This window comes from Podarcis erhardii, assembly GCF_964252035.2.
Source record: "Podarcis erhardii genome assembly, chromosome: Z".
NCBI lineage: Eukaryota > Metazoa > Chordata > Lepidosauria > Squamata > Lacertidae > Podarcis > Podarcis erhardii.
The window spans coordinates 7,786,974-7,799,900 of record NC_138504.1 but is presented as its reverse complement, the minus strand read 5'-3'; the positions used below and the strand labels follow the sequence as shown (position 1 = coordinate 7,799,900).

Sequence of the window (12,927 nt, the reverse complement as noted above, 5' to 3'; positions counted from 1 at the left end):
GGTACTCCGATAAGGATGTTAGAAATGTCAAGTGCCTGGAAGAAAACAGGAATGAAATGTTACAATTTGTTGATCTACTCAAAACTAGTATCAGATGGTGTGGTGGCAGAGCTTCCCTGACCTGATTGGTTTCACTGCTGCTGCTTACCAGAATATGGAAAGGGAAGGGAAAGGCAGTGGCAAGGTTAGTGTGGTGCAAACACAACAGTGGGGGCACCACTTTTACTCCATCAGAGTGTTTGTAGCATGCCAACCTTGCTGCTGCATCAACCATGGATAGCTCCAAATGAGAACTTCATAGCCTTAAAGGGTCAATCTTCTGGCCTCAGGATGGACCTCCATTCCATAGCTACCCCTTCTGGTATGCTTGTGTGCCCCTTGACTGGTGATGTATGGTGGGAGGCATCTGGGCTTTGCCCCAGACGTGCCAACTCTAGGGGGCAATGGTGTTATCTGCCCCCACAATGTTCCAAAGCAGGGGTTGGAGGAGGTCGAACCGCTGAGCCAGGCATGGCACACCATCAAAGGCAAGCTCTTCCTGAGTGTCAGCTGTGGCCATTGAAGCTGCGTGGTGCTGGGCAAGGCCTCCTCCCAACGATGTGCCTCCTCCCAATGATGCATGTGATGCACAGTGCATGTGTGATGTCACAGGTGTGTGTTGTGTGTGTGATGTCACTGGTGTGACATGATGCTGTGCCCCAATCTTTGGCCCAAGGTGGTGTCTCTACTCTTACCCTACTGGTCTTGGTGGTCTAGAGGATTACTTTGGGAGCCCCTGTCCAGCAGCTTCAGGTGCAATGGTCTCCCAGTGTTCAGCAGTTAGCTCTCAGTCCTGAGCCTTGCCTGGGATCGTGTTAGTGCTCCTGTCTGGTGTTCTGACTTGGTGTCCCAATTACTGCTAGATTTAGGGATCAACAAAACTTTTTGTCTGAGTGGGTGGAGGATAGAGAGTGGTGTCTTGGCTACTTTTCAAAGGTAAAACTGACATTTGTTATTTCCCCTGCTTTTGCCTCTGGCCATGCCCATTACTGGTTGCTCAGGAGGCTGTTGAGAAGGGAATATGGCTTTCAGATTGAAAGAGGTTGCCCATGCCTGGAGTATCTTGTCCTAGGAATATCATTGAGGAAAGAAAATTGGCATCACAAACCTTGGAATGAATACACACAAACACACACACACACACATTAAATTCTATCAAAAACAAACACCTTGATTTCTCTCCCGAAGACAGTTTATTATACCTACTGCACACACAGCTATTTTATCTTCCCCTCTTATTTTTCCAGCGATGTTTCTCTCCACAGAGTAATCAGTCAATGATATTCTGCTCATAAAAAAAGCTACTATTGCTGAGCACTCTGCTCTTGAATGACAACATTATCCATCATATTTACTTCACTGGAAGTAGCCTCTGCCTCAACGGTGTCTGGGCCCGTTTCCTTGCACGGACGCTCATTTTTAAACCAACCCTTGAGTCTATCACCTTGATGGAAATGCGATCCTGCCACTGTAACTTTCTAGGAGGCACTATTCCCTCCCATTTCATTAAGCAGAAATTCAGCAAGAAGCTAACTGATTAGCTTCTTTAGTGGGACAACAGTCTCCACGGCTTTTGCATCATTGTCAGGGCCGTCTTACCCATAGACACTAGTGGTACGGGACGCCAGGATGCCAAGTTCTGGAGGGCACCAGGCGAGAGTCTGGGGAACACTGAATGAACACGCTGAGTGAGCGAGGGTGTGTGGACTGCTCCGGCTGAGCGTCGGCTCGGTTTTTCCCCTTTTAGCCTGCAGGCGCTGAATTCTGTGGGGGGCCAGAAGGCTAAAAGGAGAAAAACTGAGCTGATGCTTGGCGGGAGGAGTGCACACACCCTTGCTCACTTGGCGCAGGCTCGCTTGGTGTGCTCGCTCACCCAATGGGTTGAGGCTTAGGTACGTATGGTGCCCCTCCTACTAGCCATCTTCGTTTTTGAGCAGGCATCAGACGCTGTGGATCTCCATGGGGCCAGCTCCCCTGGCCCACTCGCCGCCCTCACCATGCCGTGCCAAAGCAGCACTGCGCCTGGAGCCTCTGCCTGCTATGGCCACCATGGCACGAAGCTGTCAGCTGAGCTGGGAGGCACTGCGTCCAGCCCCCGCCTCTTCCCCGCTGAAGGAGCCACCCTCCAGACGCTGCCTGCCTCCTCCTGCCCCACAAAGCTGAGCGCATTGCCAGCAGCGCCGTCCCATCCCAAGAGGCTTCCTCCGCCACTGCTGGTGTTCCCTCCTTAAAAAAAGGTCGACAAATCTGGGAAACGGGGGTGGGGGTGGAGGGATCTTTGCACCACAGCACCAGATATGCTTAAGACGGCCCTGATCATTGTCATGGGTATGCTGAAATCAAATTCCAAATGCAGCTCCCGAGACATCTTTACCTGGCCATCAGGGTTTTAGGCAGGCTGCTCTTCTAGCCCTACCTGGAGATGCCTCTAAGACAGATACTCTACCTTTGAGCTACAGCCCTTCTGCTTCTAGCACAGATGGCTTCCAACAGTTGGAAGACAAATCTGATACCTCTTTATGACCCACACCCTCTGTTTATTTCAGGGGATGGGATGGGGAGGGTTTTGATTTAGTTCACAGTATAAAATGGACCTACCTAATTCACACTTTCTGAAATAATATGAGAACTGAGACACAGAGCCTTTCTAAATTCTCATTTCTCTGAATTTTGCAGTGCATTTCTCCAAGCAAGCCATGTGTACCAAAATGCACATAGTGGGGTACAATTTGCATTAAAAAACAACAACCCACCTATTAGTGAAAGCAGCAAACTAAAGAATGAATTATCATAGGCAAAATTGTATACAAGCATGAGCTTATCTGGAGAAATTCACACTGAAACTGTTGATGGATTTTCATGAGGATTTTGAAAGATGAAAATAAATAACAAACTGAGATGGGTATGTGGGGAAGTGAACTTAAGATTGAGGGTGGGGATCAGAACTGAGCGAAACCAAAACTGGCAGATTCGCTGAACCCAACATGGAATGGGCTATACCAATCTGAGTTGATCAAACACTAAAGCACCGCCATTAACTTGTGGTTGATTATTATTCAAACAGGAACAGTAGTGCCAAACCATGACCCACTTGAGCCCATTTTTCATTTCATAATGGCCAAGTCAGGCACATACCCCCAAGATTATACTGCTCAGTGGTTCAGTTATGCAATTTATGCTCCGTTATGCTCATGGCCACTCCAGCATATTATTGTCTGCAAGGGGTGGGTGTGTTAACCTTTCAAGGGGAATCTCCAGAAGATATTGCACAAATGACTGCTGAGCATCTGCTGCAAAGAGGCAGATCATCAACAGTGACTTGCAAAGGAAGTCTGAAAGGCTGGTGTGAAGCTATAGCAAAACCTCAGCGGTTCAGTCCTTGGCATTTTGATACTTTGTGGAGTTTTTTTGTAAAGTCACTTAAATAATGCAAATAGAGTCCAGAAGGATAGAGCAGATAGAGTCCTCACAATACTTTCCTGAGCAAACTGAACAGAAACAGGAAACAAATGGGTTTTTCCTTCCCTGTACATAGCAGGGAGATATACAATACAACATACAGAGGGAAACTCATTCAGAACCTACACTGCCAATCAGAGCATTTGCTATCTCGCCAAAGATCATTTCTCTCCCTAGTAGCTAAGCAACTGCTCTACCATCCCTCTTGGCTAGCTGGCTTGCTAACAACAGAATTAACCCTTAAAATACAAACTCAATAATCCCTGCTGTTGTTGCACTTTCAACAGTTTTAGCAGCATTATGCTGCTTTTAAACCTATACATGGCTGGACTTAGAATTGTAGAGTTGGAAAGGACTCCAAGGGCCATCTAGTCCAACCCCCGGCAATTCAGGAATCTCAACACACAGTCCTCCATCCATTTCAAAACCATACCAGACCCTGCTTAGCTTTGCAAATGTGCTAGCAGTTTTATTGCTGTACCACTTGTACCATTAGGAAAAAATATTTTTGCCAGTAGTGGCTGGTGCCCATTAGGGCTGCTAAGGCAGAAGGCAGAGTTGTCAACTGTAGGTGGGGGCAGAACCAATAGCAGGCGGAACCAACTAGTTCTCGTTTCGCTCCCATCCACCTCCCCAACAAGGGACACCATTGAAGGATTGGATATACAGTAAGGAAGGCAGGGTATGGTTGTGGGTAAACTGAGGTTGAGTGGGCCATTGCTTCCTCCACTGATTTTAGGTGTGGTATTTTTTAAGGATGCACTTGGGACATAGCATTATTCATTTATTTCCTAAAATTAATATCCTGCTTGGTTGTTGTTGTTGTTTATAAAAGCTCAGAGCTTTTATAAAAAAAAGAATAAAGCTACATAATTATCAGTAAAAACAGCTAAACAAATCAGTGATAACCTAAGGTGAAGGTAAAGGGACCCCTGACCATCAGGTCCAGTCGCAGATGACTCTGGGGTTGCGTGCTCATCTCACTCTATAGGCTGAGCGAGCCGGGGTTAGTCCGCAGACAGCTTCTGGGTCATGGGGCGAGCAGGACTAAGCTGCTCCTGGCGAAACCAGAGCAGCGCATGGAAATGCCGTTTACCTTCCCGCTGGAGCAGTACCTATTTATCTACTTGCACTGGTGTGCTTTCAAAGTGCTAGGTTGGCAGGAGCTGGGACAGAGCAACGGGAGGTCACCCTGTCGTGGGGATTCGAACCACCGACCTTCTGATCAGCAAGCCCTAGGCTTTGTGGTCTAACCCACAGTGCCACCCACATCCCAGTGATAACCTAAACACAAATTAAAACACATGCGGCAGCTGTTATATTGCCAGTTACACACATCGAAGCAATCAAGTTGGCTTGCACGTAGAAGGTGATCCACGCATTAATCAAACACTGACAAATAATAATCTCCTGCAGAGGGTAGCTGTGTGTGTGTGTGTGTGTGTGTGTGTGTGTGTGTGTGTGTCTGTGTAAACAATATCCATAACTCCGAGTGCCTTGGAGGAAGGATTGGATCAAGAGAATCACTCGGTAATCAAAGGAATTGAGGCACAGACCATAGTGCAAATTTTCACCTGCTGATTTCTCTGTATTGATGCACCTTGGCAAATGAAGAGGGTGGGCATTTTCTCAGCTGCGTTGTGCTTTCCAATATGCCCCAGCTATACTGTGATATAAGTTATATTTGTAAAATATCTGGACACTTAGAATGCTGACACCTGCATGACATCTTCTTGCTTAGTGTTGATTTTAATTATCCTTTGAATGTTCTACATAAACTATTTTAACCTTTATTGATAATTTTATGTTTTTTGGTGTGTGGGGTTTGTTTGGTTTTTTGCCAACTGCTTTGAGGTTCCTTTATAAACAAGCAGTGTGTACATGTTGTGAAACAAATTAAATAAAAAGTATTTATTTGTTTATTTGAAAAGTATGAAAGTGTCAACAGATCAGGTGCACAGCAGCAAAAGACTTGGATTTTGCACCACCTGGGTAACCTTCACCACCTGGGTCACTTTCAAATAATGGCTCTAGTTAAGGTTACAATGTATCAATAGAATTGAGAGCTAGATGTGAAGAGAAGTACAGGTAAGTGGTATTCAAAGCTAGCTTTCTTGTTTTTATATTTTATATTTCAGTTTTACCTTCCTGATACTGCTGTGTCTTTTTGAGGGAAATTTTAATTACCCCGAGAAATTATCTTTTGTCCTAAGAAATAACTTAGTCCCCGAAGCAAACACTACCGCTCACAGCTGACAGATAACTTTCCAGGGAGACCTTTTGTTTAGCGATCTCTCCAGACTTATCTTCTGTTTCAATCGATTCTGCAGTTTGCAGGGGCTTAGAGATGCTTGAAGTGCTTTTCAGCAGTCACCGAACAATCTGCTTTTGAAAGGAACAACCGCAAATCCTTCCCATCATCTCTCTCTCTCTCAAAACCTGGAGATGCAGGAGAAAACATGCAGATATAATCACAAAACAATGCATTGTTTTGCATTATTTTGCATTGTGAGAGACTGAAGTTGCTGAATTCTGGTTTACTGATAAAGGGTGTTGTGTTTGTGTGTGCATGTTTATGATAAGAGATCAATGTGTGGAAAGAATATTAATCTACTCTGAAACAAAGGGCCAATATGGAAGAAATAAGTGGAATATGCAACAAAATATTGCAAAGTAGAGGGCTCCTGTTCTGGAATGTGTTCAGATGGGGGCAATGTAGATGATGGTCACATTCATACATTTAAAGCAGTAGTGAAATTTTTTGCAGGGGAACAGTTAGGGCCAGAGGTGCCAGCTTGTGAGGGTGATGGGGGCGACATCGCATGTGTGACATGGTGATGTTGCACACATGAGCATTTCACCTCTCTCTGTCAGCCAGGCAGAAGCTTCCTGAGCTTTGGGAAGGAGGTGCCAGGCCTTTGATAGGATGCTGGGGCCCTTCTGCCTCTTTCTCAAGGAGGGCTCTTGGACATATTTGGAACATTTAGGGGACTAGCCTCGCCCCACTAGGCCACTTACGGCACACCACTGATGGCTTTCTATCAAGGATGCTGCCATAATGGCAGGAGGAGATGGGATTGCATGGCTTTTGAGGTTTCTTCCAAGATTCTGTGTTCAGGGTTCCAGCTATCCATGCTCCTTCCCAACAAACACCATTCCATTCCCTCTCCCTGCCCCCCCATACTTTCTGTGCCCAATTCAATCAGTCAGAAATCTGTGGACGTTGAACATCCTCAGTTTTCATTGGGATGATTGGGGGTCTCTCCTCAATATTAGCGGAACTGTTCCACAGCCTGTTGTTAGCATTGGTCAAATCTGACATTTTTGTTTCTCTCTGTTTCTCATTTTTCCAATATTATATTAAGTTCAGTTCTCCAGATTTCCACATGTGCAATTTTTTTAAAAAAAGGCCTCATGAAAATTCACATATTTTTTTAAAAAATTTTTGCCTCATGTACACATTTTTGCAAGCAACACCGTCTAATACAATGCATCACTTTCGTTAATATACAGTACATGTTTTATATACACTGCAATCTAGAATATACATTTTTTTGCACACATTACTCAGTTGGAGAACTTCATTGCAAAATTAGTAGAAGTGTAAATGGGCTCTCCGGTCCTTAAAATCCACAGGTCTCTGCACAAACATTTATGTGATCTTAAGCCATCTTGGAACCAAAAGACAGTGAAACTTTAAATCACTCACAGGGTATTTCATTTCAGTCATTCAAGGCAGACTCAGTCGAGCAGACAGTTGCTCAGTGATTTATGGAAGGAAGGTTATTGTCTCGATGCGAAGAGATAAAAGTTTATTCATTAAATAAAAGTGTAGATTCTGCAAAAACAGGAAAGTCTCTTCTCATTTGATGGGTTTATTTTTTATTTTATTTTCTTTTTTCAGCATGCACAATTCTTTAAACCCTTGTAACTTATACATCATCATATTTATTGAACCATCCTTCTTTATTAAGTTTTCGAGGCACTGCTGTCTGCATGTGCTCAAGGAAAGCACAAAACCATTTATCACAGTTGCAATATGTTGAGAAGCACAGAACATATAAAGACATATACCCACTGTGTCAATATATGCACTTGTTAGCAGTGCATGAAGTTTTCTCATACTGAGACAGATTCCTAGAGTTGTAGTGCCTTCCTTAAGACCATCAGCTCTTCTGGATCAAATGCCCATCAAGTCGAGCGTTCCATACCCAGTGGTAAGACAGAGTTTGCTGGAGCCGGCACCAGACACGTAGCTCTGACAGACTTGCAGTCCATGAGCTGCACCACCATGGCAGCGGTGACTAATCTGAATTGACACTACACACTAGTACACAGTAACACAGGTCCAGATTTTACTACTGAAGCCTTGCGGTGCATACAGAAAAGGAATGGACATTTTACCCATTAAGTCCTTGGTCAACTGGGAGGCATGGGGCATTCTTAGTATGACAGTGTAAGTGCAGCAGGCCCCTGGAAGTGTACCTGGCTATCCCCACCCCCGACAGGCCTGGCAATGATAGCCAATCAGATGCCTCCAGGAAGCCCAAAAGCAAGGCATGAAGACAATAGCTCTATCCTGTTGCTGTCTGGCATGTGAGCTTTTGAATTACACAAAACTCTTCCCCTGAGCTGTATTCACTTTTTAAAAGGGGACTAAGCACTGATGGCATCCAGAGCTATCTGTCTCAGGAAGAAGCATGATGCTAAGCCTTTGCCAAAGGCCTTGTCCCATAAATGGGCATGCTTATCCCCTATAAATCCACTACTTTCCTATTGTCTTCACCTAGTGTCAATATTTAGGCTGAAAACTCATTGAATCAGACATCTGTCCCTTTTATTTTAGTTTTACATGTGTTGCCACAAAAGCAGTGTCCTGAAATCTGTGCCCCCTTTCTGTTGAGGGTTAATTCCGATAGGGGTGATACATATGTGTGTTTGTTTCTGGAACATGTCAGTTGTGTGCAGGACTGAATCCAACAGTGAGAAGGGCGAGAGGTATCCTCTTTCTTTTTCTACCACTCAATTCTCTCTCCCTTTCTCTATCGCCTTCTAGCAGGCTGGCAGGGAAGGGATAGGGTTAGCAAAGTCACTTAAATAATGAAGATGGAGTCTACAAAGAAGTCTTGATAACATCTGACTAAGCAAAATGGAACAAAAGCAGTTTGAAATTGGAGGAAAAAGGGACAGAAAGGTTTGACTTTTATTCATTCAGACCTTGTACATAGCAGGGAGACATTCAACTAAACATTCAGAGGAAAACACCCTCAGAACTACACAGCCCATCAGAGCATATGCTACCTCAGAAAGATCATGCCACTCCTGCTCATCCACCACCACCCCCTCCCTTGGGTTAACTGGCTTACTGGGAACATAATTAACCTTTAAGTTACATATGGAGTGCTCTTTGCTGTTGCACTTCCAACAGATAGATTATCGGTACTTCTTGCCCACCCAAGTTGTAAAGCTCCATACACAGTGATAGTAAACCACAAATAATGAAAATGTGTTAGTATCTCAACACTAACTGAAGGAAGATTTGATGTTTTCTAATGCTAGGGAACATCTTGCTTGGGTATCTACATTCAGTCCTCAACACATAAACCTTACAAAGAGGCCTTACGCTAAGTCAGATTACATGCCTTTCTTTCTCCCTAACTCAGGCTGAAACAAGTGTATTAATTGAGTCATATTTTTCTCTGTGATAGCAAACTTTACAGGTTTTCCCCAGGAGAGAGCTGACATAAGGTGGAAAGAGGAAGGTGCTTCAAAACACCCCCCCTCACACACCCACCCAAAGGTTTAAATTCACAGATTATTGCTAACATCAAAAAGTATTTCCCTTCTGTGTTCATCACAGGTCTTTTACAAATATGACTCTGGAATATCTTAAGTAGAAGAAAACACAATACTGAAAAAAAAAAATAGAGACAGGGGAAAAGTTGATTTATATTGTTCAAGCAATTCCCTCTTTGTGAATTGGAAATGAACTGATGGACTAATGTACAGATCATAACATAATTACCCATTAGATTTCACACATCTCCAAATGTTGTGGTACAGTCCTTGGTTCAAAAAAGTCTAAACAAGTATTTTAAATTGCAACTTTTTTGTGAGATGCATGTATTTTAAAGGAGAGTACATACAGAAAAGGATACCAAGGAGCTGCTTGGGCTCCAAAATGCTGGAGAGGACACTCAGTAGCGATCATGTCAACTGTCCATTTCATCTTGGCATTCCATAGGGAGACAGAGCCTTCAACAGGATCACCAGATTTTTCAACTGAAAAATTCTCCATAGCATTCAGGAACACATCTGGTTCTATCACTCTCAGAGGGTGGGCCATCCAAATGGGCCCACCATGCTTACAGGAGAGAAATGCCATAGTTACTTCAAAGATAACTGATAATGGTCTGACCACGACAAGGGAATGCAATGCACTCCTCCTACTCCTGTCCACCCCTTATATCTCTTGGGGCAGAGATCAAGTGTGTGCTGTGACTGGTGTGTTGGACCAATGGCCACCTGAGAAAGACTAAATGTGGCACTTAGTGTAACAACTTCATGGTGATTACCGACACTTTTTTTCTAGAAGAAAAGCATTGGAGAGTCCCATTTTGCCTAATATAGTTAGCTGTTGTTGTTGTTTTCACTAATGCTCGCACTTGAATATAGTGGTACCTTGGGTTAAGTACTTAATTTGTTCTGGAGGTCTGTTCTTAACCTGAAACTGTTCTTAACCTGAAGCACCACTTTAGCTAATGGGGCCTCCTGCTGCTGCCATGCCGCCAGAGCACAATTTCTGTTCTCAACCTTAAGCAAAGTTCTTAACCTGAAGCACTATTTCTGGGTTAGCGGAGTATGTAACCTGAAGCGTATGTAACCTGAGGTACCACTGTACATGTTTTACCCTAGTATATGCTTTTTTGTGCACATTACTTGGCTGGAAAATCTCATTGCAAAATTTGGAGAAAGTGTGAATTCTGAGGGGTGGCTGTGTTTTGGTTCACACATTATTTCAGACACTGCAGATTAGGTAGAGCTGCCTTTATATGCCGAATGAATATAATCTATCCCCTGTCTCTACCCTGCTGTTGCTCTTTGGCCCTTATGACTGGTTTGATTTCCAACCTGGCTTTCTGGTGGACCACAGATAATCACTACTCCTCTATCCTGGCTCCCAGTTTCTCGCTGTCTTCCAGGACATTAATAGTCTGGTGCAGGTCAAGTGATGCTCCCTAGAGAGGACTGTAGTTCAGCGTTGCTTACCAGCCTGAAGAATTCTAGTAAGTTACTCCTTGGGAGCAGGAGATGGGAGTTAGTCCCCTGGGGTTCTTCCTTCTCCACATCTGTCAAAATTATCAGGCAGATGGGTTGCCTTGGTAGCTTCATTGGATGCTGAGGACTGAAATCTGACTCACTATAATGCAGCTTGCTACATTCCTACTTTAAAGAAACCCTTTATTCAGAGCCACAAGGAACGGAATATTAATTTTAAGGGGAAAGACTATGGCTTAGTGGTATAGCACGTCTCTGCATGCAAACATTTCCGATTCTATTTCTGGGATCTCCCAATGGGGACTGGGAGAGACTCCTTTCTAGAAACCCTAGGGAGCTGCTGCCCTAGATCGATCAATGGTATGACTTGCTATAACACTGTTTCCTATGTTCCAGACAATTAATGTAACATGAAAAGTATTTCACACTGTGGGGGTTCATGGTCTCTGTTTGGAATGTGCCACTGTCTGTGTTTATAATTCCAACCAGCTGTCCTTGAATTACACATTTCCAATAAAGTTAAAACAGCTCATTTAAAGAACAGCTTAACACATGCTTCACAGCCAACATAAAACAGATTAAAGAGACAACTGCTGCTTTGCATACCCCTCCCCATGAAGTAGTTGGTCTTGGAACTTATTCCAATAGCTATTAGATCAATCCGAAATCCATTTGATGATGCATCTTCTATTCCACCCCAATTAGTACAGCACAAATAATGGGTTACAACTTGGCATCAGATGCATCAGGCCCTCTTTCCGAAGCAAATACGGCAGCCAGCCAGCCAGAGAATGCTTCCTTGAAAACAGGGTTTAGAAACTGCCATGCATGTTTAAAAAGATAGTTGTTATCATGTCCAAGGATCTGGACCCCAGCACTTTTACATTAATAGAGGAAGCCTGTACATGAGGAGACCCTCGCCCCAGAAGGAACCATAACTCAGGGGTGAAGCACACTTTGCATGCAGAATGTTCCAGGTTCAGTCATCAGGTAAAGTGATAAGATAGCAGTACTGCTCTGGTCTGTGAGATTTCTCAAAGGTTAGGGGGCAGAATCTCAGGTCCCAGAACTGAATGCGACCCTCCAAGCCTTTCTTGCTTGCTGTTTAGGTTTATGTGTTCAAATAGGCCACAATTTTATTGGTTACAGGTGTGAGCAGTTTGGATTAGACATTGGGTGAAGCCAGACTAGATCTCGACTCCCGTCTATCTGCTGGGAGTCCAACTAAGGGACAGAGGGGGCCCTAAGACTTACATCAAACAGGAGCATCCCGCAGGGTCCTCGTTGGGGTAATAATGATAATACAGTGGTACCTCGCAAGACGAATGCCTCGCAAGACGAAAAACGTGCAAGACAAAAGAGTTTTCCGTTTTTTGAGTCATTCCGCAAGACGAATTTCCCTATGGGCTTGCTTCGCAAGACGAAACGTCTTGCGAGTTCTTGGAGTTTGTTTCCTTTTTCTTAAAGCCGCTAAGCCGTTAATAGCCGCTAAGCCGCTAAGCCGCTAATAGCCGTGCTTCACAAGACAAAAAAACCGCAAGATGAAGAGACTCATGGAACGGATTAATTTCGTCTTGTGAGGCACCACTGTAATAATAATAATAATAATAATAATAATAATAATAATAATAATAATATTTTTTTATTTATACCCCGCCCTCCCCGGCCAGGGCCGGGCTCAGGGCGGCTAACATCAAACATGAATTACAATAAAATGTAATAGAAAACAACAAACAAACAAACAGTTCATTAAAATACAGCTTAAAATGCAGCCTCATTTTAGTAGTAGCCCGTAAATCTGTGGGAATGTTCTGGGGTGCAGGAGAGGATATATTGACTAATTATATCCTTATCCAACTTGTACTAACAAGTTCCCAAAATATCAGCAGAGTTTATAGACATTCCCCTTTAAGTACGCAACGGTAACGCTTGCACAGGTTCGCTAGAACCTCTATAATAATTACTCTGGTAATTTCCCCTTTGTTCCCTCTTAAAATACAAGACACGACACAGTCTTTATAAAAGTATAAAAGAGTTTACTCACGTTCTGTTCACAATATGATCCCAGAAGGTAGGCAGGCTTAAAAAGGTTACATGCAGTTAGAATCTATCTTGTAGCAAGATATTACTGTCCTCTCTTGGCTGGGAGCC

General features: G+C 43.7%; 1 long non-coding RNA gene across 1 annotated transcript in view; it reads right to left on the bottom strand.

Annotated features, from left to right (window-relative positions):
* The window catches only part of LOC309334084, a 184,622-nt gene extending 172,279 nt beyond the window's left edge, over positions 1-12,343 (bottom strand). The window contains exon 1 of the long non-coding RNA XR_014152856.1: positions 12,090-12,343. This is a non-coding gene — a long non-coding RNA (uncharacterized lncRNA). The remainder of the gene's footprint in view (positions 1-12,089) is intronic.
* Positions 12,344-12,927: the final 584 nt, after the last annotated feature.